General features: G+C 43.6%; 1 long non-coding RNA gene across 1 annotated transcript; it reads left to right on the forward strand.

Moving 5' to 3' along the window:
• Positions 1-13,109: 13,109 nt before the first annotated feature.
• Positions 13,110-13,990, forward strand: LOC142761443 (uncharacterized). Its single transcript, XR_012883646.1, has 2 exons — positions 13,110-13,209; positions 13,624-13,990. It is a non-coding gene; the product is annotated as an uncharacterized LOC142761443 (long non-coding RNA).
• Positions 13,991-14,853: the final 863 nt, after the last annotated feature.

Genomic DNA, 14,853 nt, shown 5'->3' on the forward strand with positions numbered 1-14,853 from the left:
CAGGGTGTCATTATCCTGTACCCCAAGTGTCAGGGTGTCATTATCCTGTACCCCAAGTGTCAGTGTGAAATTATCCTGTACCCCAAGTGTCAGTGTGTCATTATCCTGTACCCCAAGTGTCAGTGTGTCATTATCCTGTACCCCAAGTGTCAGTGTGTCATTATCCTGTACCCCAAGTGTCAGTGTGTCATTATCCTGTACCCCAAGTGTCAGTGTGTCATTATCCTGTACCCCAAGTGTCAGGGTGTCATTATCCTGTACCCCAAGTGTCAGCATGTCATTATCCTGTACCCCAAGTGTCAGGGTGTCATTATCCTGTACCCCAAGTGTCAGTGTGTCATTATCCTGTACCCCAAGTGTCAGTGTCATTATCCTGTACCCCAAGTGTCAGTATGTCATTATCCTGTACCCCAAGTGTCAGTGTGTCATTATCCTGTACCCCAAGTGTCAGTGTGTCATTATCCTGTACCCCAAGTGTCAGGGTGTCATTATCCTGTACCCCAAGTGTCAGTATGTCATTATCATGTACCCCAAGTGTCAGTGTGTCATTATCCTGTACCCCAAGTGTCAGTATGTCATTATCCTGAACCCCAAGTGTCAGTGTGTCATTATCCTGTACCCCAAGTGTCAGCGTATCATTATCCTGTACCCCAATTGTCAGCGTATCATTATCCTGTACCCCAAGTGTCAGGGTGTCATTGTTATGTGATCTCAAGGAGCCACTAGTTGTTCTAAAACTTGTTATCTCGAGACCTCAGCTGTCGATACATCATTGTGTTCTTATGGTCACTGTAATGTCTGCTGTGAATGTTGTCACGAAACACCCATTACCTATGACCAATATAAATACGGCTATATAATAACTACGGCTATATACTATATTACTGCACTTACACAAGAGGATGACTCAGGGCGTTATATTACATAGGAGAGCAGATTATTATTATTATTATTATTATCATTTTAGTTCATAATGGATAAAGTCTCAGTTTTCAGAGATTTGCTGCATTGTTTCCTTTTAGGATTCTGGCTCCTTTCAGAGTTTATTGATTTCTCGTTTTTTTTACCCTTTTATTACGTTATTTTGTTCCATTTCATTTGTATTTACTTTTGCTGCTATTAATTCAGATCCGGCGCGGTGTCTGTGCGATGAGCTCGGTGCACGGCATATTCTTCATTTGTATCACATTCAGTTCTGAAGTTATAATCATTTTATATTTTAGCTGGATTACTATCTGTCTAGTGCAGAAATAGTGGTTGAACCTTTCATATCTCAATTTACACTAAAACGGTGTATATTAACCACTTATATACAAGAAGGTACATCAGAGAACGGGATTGTTTCTATAGGCTCATTGTCATGGACAGGTCAGCAGTCACAGAGATAACCCGCTGTGACACTTAGGGGTGCACTTGTGGGTGAGGGTTAAGGGCTATGTACACCTTTGATTGGATTTTTTTTTTTTTATCAGTGTGTTTTGTGTTTATTTCCGTTTTCTAAATTACTTTTGTTATTTATTTATTTTTTTACTTTTTCCAATACAGCCTCTATGTATCCTGTATACGTAGAAGATGTATCGTTCTCTCTCAACCTATTCCGTCAGTTCAGCTAAACTGACGGCTCTGCTGAGAGTGGGTTCCAGCAAATAATGATCACATCTATGTTCATAACTTACTTGTGATCGATATTAACTGGATCCTGGTTGTCAGAGGCACGCAGGACCTGCACTCAGCCGAGCCGTCAGTTCTGCTGAACTGACGGAATCTGCTGACAATTACCGATACAGCTTCTATGTATGCAGAATACATAGAAGCTGTATCATAAATGTGTTTTAATAAAAGTCAATTAGAAAAGGGAATTAAAACAAAAAACACATTGATTTAATAATAATAAAAAATAATCTATTCAAAACTGTACATAGCCTTTAAGTTATACAATTCTTTCTGCCACCACTAGGAGGAGCTCACTGCAAATAGATTTATGCAGTGAGCTCCCCCTAGTGGTAGCTGCAGGTAAACTTTTTTTGAAATTTGGACCTATTTAGTTTAAGTAAAGTAAAATTATAGTTACTGTACATCAACCTGCCTTAAAGGTGTTTTCCAAAAAATGGTCAAGGAGCAGAAATAGTGTAAAAATAATAAACTAATTTATATTTTCCTAAAATATCCCCTGCCGGTCCAGCACCGCCGCTCCCTACGGATCTTTGTTTACATGGCTGCAGCCATATCGTTGCCAACTACATACGTGACCGCTGCAGTCTGCTGGCTTCTGGCTGCACCATGTGGAAAACACCTTTACAATCCCACAGGAACCAAAGGACCTTGTTGCTTAGGTGAGGTATGAACGTCCTGAGCTGGTTTATATAATCAATGCAGCTGATGTGTAACTGGCCCTTTAAGGAGTCGTGGGACCCTATGTAGCTGGCGACCATAAGTAGAGCATTCAATGTCGAAATATTTCCTCCCTTAGCTCGAATTCCTTGTTGAAGGTTTTTTTTTGTAACAGATCATACTGTCTGTCTGTGTAAGGGTCTTCACTAGGGGTAGTCATGGGGGTTTTCACTCTAGTCCAATGAAAGGGGATTAGTCATGGGGTCTTTAGGAATATCTCTTTAAATGCAGAAGTTTAATGTTGTTCCTCTGAAACCAACACATTAGAAACCGACGTACCATATCTGATATGTAGCAAAAAATGTTACCTTGTACCATGCCCATTTATATCGGACACACCCTAATCTACAGCATTTGAACCATAAATAATGCATATTCTCCAAAATGAATAAAGACCCCAGAACAGACCCCCTATAGTAATACAGAGCACATCTGCTAAAAGAAAATATTATAAAATATAGAGATATATTTGACTGGAAGGGCTTCATCACACAAATAGAGGAGACTTGGAGCGCTGGTGAATCTTTCCTGATGCGGTCAACTCCCAAAATTACTCCAATCATCCAAGGAAGCCACAAAACATCCCTGAAGAACATCCAAAGACCTGCAGCCTGTCCAGCCTCAGCTCTGCTCAGTGCTCTCCAAACCCAATAATTGTCTCACATCCGCATAGAACTGCTGAATGTTGCTCGAGTCCATTGTAATGATTTTCCCCTGCATAATGGATCTTGAACGAATTATCTATTAGGTTACCGCCCCCTGAGTAAGTACCACCCATGAGGAGCAAATGTTCATTTCATATTAGTAAAAAAATCTGTGGATGATCCTATAAATGTGTGAGATAATGTTCTTTGGACAGAGGGGTCAGAAGTGGAGCCAGAGATGCCGCTAGGTTTTCCTTAACTGGGGGAACAACTTAAATTTGTCACCCCTCCCCCAACCTAAGCTTCAACTTTTTCATCTTGAGGTGTTACGAGAGTACTCAGCTTTCCTCTGTCTAATATTTCATATTATTTGAAGATCAGAAATCATGTAGTAAGACAAATATTTAACACTAGGAGTCATCTGAAGCCGGGGGGGATACTTTGTCATGTAACTGTATGCAGATTGTACACACACACCCCTGCATATTGAGAAATGAAAATCCCTTAAGGTTTTTAGTCTCCATTTAAATGACTGTCATGGAGCCTGCACACAATACTAGAAATAGATTAAGGTGTGACATCTGACAGATATTCAGTGGAGACAATTTTAGGATTGCATTTCACCTCTGGCGCCATTTCCATATGACAATTACATAAAGTTCCAAAGAGTCAAAAATGAGATGTATCCCGTACGCCGGGTAATGTCTGCCTGTCAACTCACTCCAAGTTACTTTATATTAAGATGAAAACAGCAAAAATGAGTTATAAAAGGTGTATTTATGGCCAATAACGCTCATCACAGCAGAGCTCCTTATGTGGTGACAGCTTATTACCTCTTTTCATGGCACAATATAACAGCCTAGTTGTAAATTATAATTCTGACACTTGGATATGCTCAAGATAGACAGCTAGGGATTTTTTTTTCTGTATATTGTTTCGACTTGTAGCCTTGATCCTAGAAATTGCTCCTTTATGTTATAACTTTCATAAATCCACCCCCAGTCCATTACAGATGTGCCAAAAAACGAATTGGCACCTGCTGCCAGCTATAGTGTAATCCCTTTCCTGTTACTTAGACTGCACCGAATGGTGGTGCCAAGACATTACTAAAATAAGCAGCCAAGGCAACACCTCTCATGTCATGTGCACTAGATGCAAAACAGGATAAAGATAAAATACAAAATAAAAGGCAAGTTGCCCAAGAAATCAAAAACAAATTCTCCAAAAATTCTTTAAGTGTATACAAAAAAAGGTCAAAGCATGTAGGACCCCTATAAAATAGTGACATGGGGTTAGTCAGTAGAAGGCATAGATAGTAAATGTTTTTTTTAGCTCTTTATATGCAAAAGATGGAAGCGCAGCTGATGTAGATGGTGCCAGTGCTGAAAAGCTGTTGTAGACGATGGCAGTGCAAAGGAGCTGACGTAGACAGGCCAGTGCTGAGGAGTTGATGTAGGTGGTTCTACTGCTGAGGATCTGGTGTAGGCGAAGCCCATGCTGAGGAGCTTATGAAGGCTGTGGCAGCACTGAGGAGCTGATATAGACAGGGCCGGTGCTGAGGAGCTGATGTGTACACAGGGCCAGTGCTGAGGAGCTGATATAGACAGGGCCGGTGCTGAGGAGCTGACGTAGGCAGTGTCATTGCTGAGAGGCTGATGTAGTCAGCGCCAGTGATGAGGAGCTGATGTGTACACAGGGCCAGTGCTGAGGAGCTGATGTGTACACGGGGCCAGTACTGAGGAGCTGATGTAGGCGGTGTCAGTGCTGAGGAGCTTATGTAGACAGGGCCAGTGCTGAGCAGCTGATGTAGGTGGTATTATTTTTGCAGCGATTTTGACGCAAATCGCAGCAAAAACCGCGACGAAACGGCATTGTGTATATCCTGTAAAGGACCTGCAGACATAAAGGTCACATGACCTTATGTCTGCAGCTCTTGTTACTGATTAGAGACCTGCTGGTCACATGACCGCAGGTCCTACTACATCAGCAGCAAGAGAGAAGACCGTGAGATGAGCTGCAAGGTAATTATAAGGGGATCATGGATTTGTTTAAGGGGTCTGTATTTAGGTGGTCTGGGGTCTGTATTTAGGGGGTCTGGTCTGGGGTCTGTATTAAGGGGATCTGTAGTAGTTTAAGGGGTCTGGTGTCTTTATTAGTTTATGGGGTCTGTATTTAGAGGACCTGGTCTGGGGTCTGTTTTAGTTTAAGGAGTCAGGTCTGGGGTCATTATTAGTTTAGGGGGTCTGGTCATCTCACGTGACCACTGCAGCCAATCTCAAGCCAATCACAGGCTGCAGCGGTCACACGAGATGAAACGTCATCCCAGGGCTGCAGAACGTCAGGACGTCAGAGGGACGCCTCACCATGGTAAGTATCCAATTTTTTTTTTTCAGTACAGGATTTCTACAGCGGACATTCTGGCAGAAAAACCGCACCACAATTTGGTGCCATTTTACGGCTGGAATTCCCTGTGGTAACCAGGGCGGATATGCTATGTACTTTTATGCAACGTATGGGTCAACATACCCTAAGGGGAAGCAGGGGATTTTGAGCATTTTACCAGAAAACATAGCTCCTACCCCTATAAAGATTTTTGGACTTATTTAGGCTGAATAGAATTAAATTCACCCTAACACTATCCCAAACCTCCAGGAATCTGTTGTAAAACTCTGAACAGTCCACATAATCGGGGAAAGGGGGGTCTTTTGCCTTCTTCAACCTGGGTACCATTGAGCCTGGAAACCCTCACAAAGTGTCCCCTTGCTGGGACCTCCAGTGATCACCTGTGATCTGTGATGAAACCTGTCAGTAAGTGTTGAATTTCACTGCAGCGCCACCACAGGACACATGAAGCATTACACAGTGTCCATTCATATCAATGTGTTGTGTGTGTAATACAGCACAGGACAGGTCCTCCAGAGAGAGAGAGACGCGCTATGTAACCGCTCTCCACTCTGACTAAGAGAAGAGGATCCTAAATTGAGGACCCCCCTCTACTAATAGGGTGTCATGTCCGGGCCTACGCTCAAGCGGCGCCCATTCTGTTTCTCTTTATTTTAAATCTCTACAAGATATTCTTAATAACACAAATTGAGCAAAGTTATTGGCAAATCCCCGCCTGTGATCTCCCATAACTGGCCCCGTTTACCGGAGGACGTGAATTTGTTGCATGTGTTATAAGAAGCTCTTTGCTTGTCTAGAACTAAATTGCGCAGATGAAACAATACCATTTAGACATTGCTTTGTATTTTCAATTTTAATGATTTATGAAACGGTAATAGTGCAGCCTCCGACATTCAGGCTGTACGTGGAAATTACAGAGGCAAGATCCTAGTTAAGAATAAATTTCACATGACAGCGTCTTCACAGGAAACACGTTTCTCTTACGTACACTACATTCTGCTGCCTTAATGAGAAAATTCCGTAAAGAAAAGACAAAGGTTCTATAACAAATAATTGCAATGTGTCATCTTATCCTTAGGATGAATGGATATTAACTATCGTACTCAGCTCTGCTACATCCGTAGTTGTGCAGTTCTGGCTTATCCAGGGGGACCATTGAAGAAATACCTCCTTCGCCCTACAGGTCCTGATTCACACACAGTGCTTCTTGATCAGATTTGATCTATGAAAAGGTCAAGTGTTCGAGATTGGTGGCAAATTGAGTTGGGGTCCCCCTTTATACAGGACATAGAGCAGCTGCAACGAATGCCTCCATGGCACATTCCACTTTAAAAACCTACCAGTGATATCAAACTAAAGCTCATGGGTGGTGGTCTTTATTTACATCATAGTTATGGTATATCGTCTTCTGATCCACTAATGACAAGCTACTTTCTAAAAACACAGTAGTGTCGGCTGGCCGTGTAGGGGTGCACAGTAGGTGGCACATTTTCCCACTTATAAAAGTTTTAATGTTCTTGCCTTAAAGTTGTGTTCATGTATACTGTGTTGTATTGTGCTCTACACTGCGATGCATTTTATGTGCACCTGCAATGTTGTTTGTGGCCACTAGATGACTATAAAGATTGCTGAGAAGCAGGAAGTGTGTTGTCTGTGTGTGGCTGAGACCACATGGAATACCTGGGGAGTCTGTGTAGCGGAGATAACGGACTGCAGGGAGTCGGGACAAGTTGTCGCCAGCCAGAGCTGAGGTAAACATGGCTCTACGTAGTGCGGCAAGAGTCGCCAGGTAGCAGTCTTGGTGGTCAGAGGGACAAGAGAAGCTGTGGCCCTTTTCTTAGGCGTCAGGTCATAGAAGCCGTGGAGAGCCAAACGGCGGAATCTGCTGTGAGTGGGAACCCCAGCGCAAGCTGGCAGTTACAGAAAAAATTGAGTAACAATCAGAAAGGAACGCTCCTGTTGTGTCCGCGGTCGCTGACCGCCGGCACACCGTACTTACCGGCAGGACTATGGGTGCTTGTCGGCGTCTCCCTCCTAGGAGACGCCAACTCACGCGGCTGCATCCTCCTGCTACTAAGGTGCGCGTGCACCAACTAAATGTTCCCTAACCTATCCCCTTACTTCCTACACAATATAAACGGCTCTGCCCTTCCACTCCTTGCCTGAGCGTTGTTGTTGTTGTATTCCCATGTTAGTCATGCCAATAGTCCCTTAGTTGTTGTCCTGCAAAAAGTGTTCGCGTATCCTGCTACCAGTATACTGTATCCCATAACTGTGCTTCTTCCTGAGCTGCATCTAGTGTTGGAGTCATGTTGTCATCTGCCATGTCTGGTGTCATCTGCTACGTTCCATGTCATCTGCTACATTCCGTGGCATCTGCCACATCTGGTGTTATCTGCCATGTCTGGTATCATCTGCCACGCCAAGCATCACCTGTGCCACGTGTCTACTACTCCGAGCTTCTGCCTGAACCTCCTCCCAGGTACTCTTACCCCAGAGACTGTTATTGATTGTAGTTTGGAAAGCTGCTACACCACTACGGTGGGTCCACATACCCCACATACCCGTGACAGCTCGCATTGATTATCACTGATAAAGACAATGGTTCGGTTACAATTAACTGAATTGCTGCATGTGGATTGGTGCTTTAGATTGTGCTGTGAATTCCTGCTGTGCTAGAGGCAGAGAGAGTTTCTTCTTTCAGACAAATGGATTCATATGGCTGCTGCAGAGACCTGATACTCTTAAATATTTTCTGTAAATACACATTTAGACATCATTACATGAGAAAATTCTGGAATACAGACGTTTATATAGGTGATCAGAGTCAATCAAAAGCTCCAAACCTGCCTAGTTCACTGGCTGTATTTAAATGCAAATCATCTACATGCAGCTCTCTATAACATCTATTACATTTGGCCCATTTAAATCGAAAAATTGATTAAGACCCTACTTTGTACAAACTTCTGCTATAAAACATGGGCCGGTGTTTAATATTCATGCTTTTGTATGTCTGAATTACTAGAAACAATTTTCTGTTGTAGCAGGAAAATGCAATTACTATAAATGTGACACGATGCACAAAGAAGGTCAAAGGGTTCATATCATGGGAACAATACTGAATTTAGGTTATTTTCATCTTAGACAAAGAACTAAATCTTCATTTGGACATGTGTCTTTTTTCAGCCGTACTAACTATGTAACTATGTAACTATGTAACTATGTAATTTCTAATGTTTGGAGGAAGAGATTGGTCCTGGATTGTCACACACATAAAGCCTCTCACAACCTCTTTATTTAGATGTTGCCGGGACTCGAAGAAGAAAAGACTTAAGTTATTATGTTCTAAAAGTCAATTATTCTGATCTAATATCTACATAACAAAAGCAAAGTCTACAGCTCTGAAAATAGAGGAGGGGGTAACCAGGAGGAAACCAAAAGAAAACAAGCAGAACATTCGAATTCTTACATTCGTTAATAAGATCTGAGTGGCCGATCTTCCTGGTGACACGTGAATGTCCACCTTTTAACACATCATTTTTATGCATTTATTTCTTTATACGCAGCGGAGCCCCATTATTATGAGCACCTCCTACTTTAGACGTCAGCAGCGCGTAGCCCATGAAGGCAGTGATGTGTGGTGGTCTGGCTTGGTGGGTATATAAGGGGTGCGGTCGGCTGTCTGATCACATATCACTCGTTGTTGTCAGGGGTAAAAGGGGAGATTTATCAGAGTAGCAAAAATGGATAATTATCGGCTTTTGGGCCACGGGTGGGGGTATTTATCACACAGCGCAGTTTGTGAACTGTTCGCGTGCTGCTGTGGTGACAGTGAATCGTGAGTGGATAAATGGCACCATTGGGAATAACTAACGAGGGCCGGGCGACACGCTAAAGTGGAGCAGCTCACCGTGAAAATCATCCAGGGGGCTACCAGACGTGTGTCTAACACAACAGTTCAGCGAACCCTCCTGCGTATGGGGCTCCACAGCCGACGGACGGTCACTGTTCCAATGTAACAAAGCTGCAGCGGAAAAAAAGGTTTCAATGTGCACGGAAGTATCGGAATTGGACCACCGATGATTGGTAAAGGGTCGTCTTCTTCGATGAGTCACGTTTTCTGCTTCATGGAACGGACGGGCGTTGGCGTGTCAGGCGAGAAACATCAGAGAACAAACACCCGGCAACCATTGCTGGAGAACACGAGCCGGTGGCGGCAGCGTTATGGTCTGGGGATGTTTTCATGGTATTCTCTGAGCCCCTCATCCATGTGGATGGATCTGAAGCGATTTGGGTATGAATCCATCGCCGCAGATCACGTCCCCCCTACATGCTGATTGTCTTCCCTGGCGCAGATGGAATCTTCCAGCAAGACAATGCGACATGTCACACGGCTAGAAATGTCCGACAGTGGCTGGAAGAGCACGATCAAGACTTCCAAGTACTTCCCTGGCCGCTAATTCACCAGATTTGAACCCAACTGAGCATCTGTGGGACCTCGATCGTCTTGTTGGCTCTATGGATCCTCCCCTGCGCACCCTCCAGCAAATGTGGGATGCTCTGCAGTCAGCAACCGCCAGATACCGGAGACCACCGACCAGCACCTTATTGATCACTCCCCACCCGTCTACTGCTGTCCGTGCTGCACACGCTGGTTACTCTGGATATTACCTGCTGCTCAGAATAATGGGACTCCACTGCGTATATATTATCACTGAAGTCAATATGTGGGTTCCTCAAAGAAACAAGTGGGAACTCTTCATAAAACATAACCTTTATTAATTATTCAGATTAAAATACTCTAGGTAATTCTTTTGATACACAAATACCCCTGACACAACCAGAGTGGAATCAAAAAAGCAACCCCCAATTATCACCTGGAGTATCCAGAAAATGATATCTAGATGGCGTGGTACCACAGCGTATCCGCACTGGGCGCCGCAGTGAATTCTGGTGGAAAAACCGCACAAAATTGTGGTGCAGTTTTTCGAACCGGAATGTCCGCTGCGGAAATCCGTCCATAAAAAAAAAAAGTTTGGGACTTACATAGCCATGGCGATGCGTTCCTCTGCCGACCTGCAGGCCAGTCTCCTGAGATGACGTTTAATCCCATGTGAGAGCCGCAGAAGTCACATGTGATAAAACGCCATCCCAGGAGACCGGCCTGGACAAAGAAACACAGAATTCTGGGTAAGTATAAGATATTTTTTTCTGAGTTGTGGTTTTTGTGGCAGAATCGCTGCTTTTCCGCCACAAAAAAATGCAACATCTGGTATTTGTTGCGGGTTTTACCTCCACATTGAATTAAATGGGGAAAACCTGCAACTCAATTTTTTAGTGTTTTTCCTCCCTTCTTTTACGCAGAGTGGATGAGATTTGTTCAGGTCTCATCCCCTCTACTGCTACTGTATTATGCTGCAGATTTTCCGCAACTAAATCTAGATATAGATTAAGTTGCGGAAAATCTGCAGTATTTACACTACGTGTGAACTAATACAGTGAAGGAAATAAGTATTTGATCCCTTGCTGATTTTGTAAGTTTGCCCACTGTCAAAGACATGAACAGTCTAAAAATTTTAGGCTAGGTCAATTTTACCAGTGAGAGATAGATTATATAAAAAAAAAAGCAGAAAATCACATTGTCAAAATGATATATATTTATTTGCATTGTGCACAGAGAAATAAGTATTTGATCCCTTTGGCAAACAAGACTTAATACTTGGTGGCAAAACCCTTGTTGGCAAGCACAGCAGTCAGACGTTTTTTGTAGTTGATGATGAGGTTTGCACACATGTTAGATGGAATTTTGGCCAACTCCTCTTTGCAGATTATCTGTAAATCATTACGATTTCGAGGCTGTCGCTTGGCAACTCGGATCTTCAGCTCCCTCCATAAATTTTCGATGGGATTAAGGTCTGGAGACTGGCTAGGCCACTCCATGACCTTAATGTGCTTCTTTTTGAGCCACTCCTTTGTTGCCTTGGCTGTATGTTTCAAGTCATTGTCGTGCTGGAAGACCCAGCCACGAGCCATTTTTAATGTCCTGGTGGAGAGAAGGAGGTTGTCACTCAGGATTTGACGGTACATGGCTCCATCCATTCTCCCATTGATGCGGTGAAGTAGTCCTGTGCCCTTAGCAGAGAAACACCCCCAAAACATAATGTTTCCACCTCCATGCTTGACAGTGGGGACGGTGTTCTTTGGGTCATAGGCAGCATTTCTCTTCCTCCAAACACGGCGAGTTAAGTTAATGCCAAAGAGCTCAATTTTAGTCTCATCTGACCACAGCACCTTCTCCCAATCACTCTCAGAATCATCCAGATGTTCATTTGCAAACTTCAGACGGGCCTGTACATGTGCCTTCTTGAGCAGGGGGACCTTGCGGGCACTGCAGGATTTTAATCCATTACGGCGTAATGTGTTACCAATGGTTTTCTTGGTGACTGTGGTCCCAGCTGCCTTGAGTTCTTTAACAAGTTCCCCCCGTGTAGTTTTCGGCTGAGCTCTCACCTTCCTCAGGATCAAGGATACCCCACGAGGTGAGATTTTGCATGGAGCCCCAGATCGATGTCGATTGACAGTCATTTTGTATGTCTTCCATTTTCTTACTATTGCACCAACAGTTGTCTCCTTCTCACCCAGCGTCTTACTTATGGTTTTGTAGCCCATTCCAGCCTTGTGCAGGTCTATGATCTTGTCCCTGACATCCTTAGAAAGCTCTTTGGTCTTGCCCATGTTGTAGAGGTTAGAGTCAGACTGATCATTGAGTCTGTGGACAGGAGTCTTTTATACAGGTGACCATGTAAGAGCTGTCTATAATGCAGGCACCAAGTTGATTTGGAGCAGTAACTGGTCTGGAGGAGGCTGAACTCTTAATGGTTGGTAGGGGATCAAATACTTATTTCTCTGTGCATAATGCAAATAAATAGAGATCATTTTGACAATGTGATTTTCTTTTTTTTTTTTATATAATCTATCTCTCACTGGTAAAATTAACCTAGCCTAAAAATTCTAGACTGTTCATGTCTTTGACAGTGGGCAAACTTACAAAATCAGCAAGGGATCAAATACTTATTTCCTTCACTGTAGTTGAAATAGTCAAAAATCATCTTAGGAGGGAATGGCTTGGCACAAAACAGGAGCAGAAACACTTTTACTAAATGGGAAAAAAAACCCTGAAGATTAGGGATAACCAACAAGATGTATCTTCCTGTATACCCACCAGCCTGGATTATATCAGGTCATGAATGTCCCACTCAGATTTAAGACACCGAGGAGAGGCGACACTCACAAAGAAAAGAAGAGGAAATGTCCTAGAAATCCTAGCGATCTGCCGTCACGTCTGATGGGAAACTCCTTTATAGCAACGTCAGATTTGTCAGACAATGACCCCAGCAACTCTTCTAAATCATTCCCCAGAACCGAAGATTTATCTTTACTAAGAATATTCTGTCCTATGCAAAACAATAGTGTTGTACCCTGCGCTGCGCCACCGCAAAATGAATTGAGCCGTACAGTGCCCAGAAAAGTAGTGCCGGATATTGCAAGGTACATTGCCAGTCATGAAAGGGTTAACACTTCAGCATACTGTGGGTGACATCATAATGAACCCCTCGGGGCATCCGTAATAAACTGCTGCAGTGATGATGATAAATGTGATGATGTCATAAAGATCCCATAAAAGAAGATTCCATAAAAGAAGAGCTCACTGCCACATGATGGGCCAGATTTCATCCCCCGGAGGACCTTCAGCCTGACCACCTAAGAAATAGTGAGCCGCTTCACCCCAGATCACCGCTTCACCCCAGATCACCGCTTCACCCAAGATCACCGCTTCACCCCAGATCACCGCTTCGCCCCAGATCACCGCTTCGCCCCAGATCACCGCTTCGCCCCAGATCACTGCTTCACCCAAGATCATCGCTTCACCTAAGATCACCGCTTCACCCCAGATCACTGCTTATCATCACAGCGCTGCCATCCTCTGTAGAGGGGTTCTCTGTTTTAGACGAACCCTCCACATATACTCTGTTAGGGTGAATGACTGTAATAGAGGGGGGGTCCCCGGCATGAGATCCCCTTTTATTAGTCAAAGTGGAGAGGACTGTCCCTCTATAGGACTTCTCTCTTCCATATATTACAATATGGTGAATGTGTAACATGATTTTTCTTTATTCTCCTGCAGGGTCTCTACAGAAGAAAGTAACACTAGCGGGCCGCGTCCCCCAGCGATATCAGAGGTCATCCAACCCGACAACCTCTTCAACCAAGCGTTCAACCTCAGATGAGGTGGACCTGGAGCTGTACGGGAGAAAGAGGACGTCCACCGAGCCGATCAGATCAGCAGAATTAAGTGCAGTGATAGTTATGTGTTGGCCTTAAACCTCTAAGCCCAGAGGAAGGGCCGTCCTTCAGCCATGGGTTCCCTAAAGGTTCCCTTCACAGGGTTTTCCTCTCCTGAGTGCTGAAGGACGACTCTTCGTGAGTCGGGGGATAGTTTTAGTAAAGTCATAAGACTATAAATAAAGTTGTGCCCATTTATCCAAATAAAATGTTTTTTGTGTTTATTCTTCATCCCTGGGATTTACGGTCCATCACAAATCACACAATCACAAGGTCAGACATCCGCTCCTCACACAGGTCAATCACCTCCCCTTTGGGGACATTTTTGCCACAGGAGTTTTTCAAAAGGGACCTCTAAAAAATAATATTTGAAATCTGGTTGATTGCTACGGGAAACTTCTTCACTTTTCCTTTAGGCTGGGTTCACACGACCACATTAACGTCCGTAAGTCCCGGACCGAACTCAGTGCAGGGAGCCGGGCTCCTAGCATCATAGTTATGTACGATGCTAGGAGTCCCTGCCTCTCCGTGGAACTACTGTCCCGTACTGTAATCATGATTACAGTTCAAAAGTTTAGGGTCACTTAGAAATTTCCTTATTTTTGCAAGAAAAGCACAGTTTTTTTCAATGAAGATAACATTAAATTAATCAGAAATACACTCTATACATTGTTAATGTGCTAAATGACTGTTCTAGCTGCAAACGTCTGGTTTTTAATGCAATATCTACATAGGTGTATAGAGGCCCATTTCCAGCAACCATCACTCCAGTGTTCTAATGGTACATTGTGTTTGCTGACTGTGTTAGAAGGCTAATGGATGATTACAAAACACTTGAAAACCCTTGTGCAATTATGTTAGCAGGGTTGCTACCAGGCTATATAGGCTGTGCCTCATGATTTACGCATTAGCCCTCCATGTTTTACACACGGCACCCACACTTCATGCATCACTCACGTTCCTGACCCTTTTAGTACTGCCCCCTATATTTTACACTTTATTCACCACTCACTATACTCAGTACTGCCCCCTATATTTCACACATATTATTACTACTTGTAAATTATACACT

This window comes from Rhinoderma darwinii, chromosome 4 (assembly GCF_050947455.1).
Source record: "Rhinoderma darwinii isolate aRhiDar2 chromosome 4, aRhiDar2.hap1, whole genome shotgun sequence".
Classification (NCBI taxonomy): domain Eukaryota; kingdom Metazoa; phylum Chordata; class Amphibia; order Anura; family Rhinodermatidae; genus Rhinoderma; species Rhinoderma darwinii.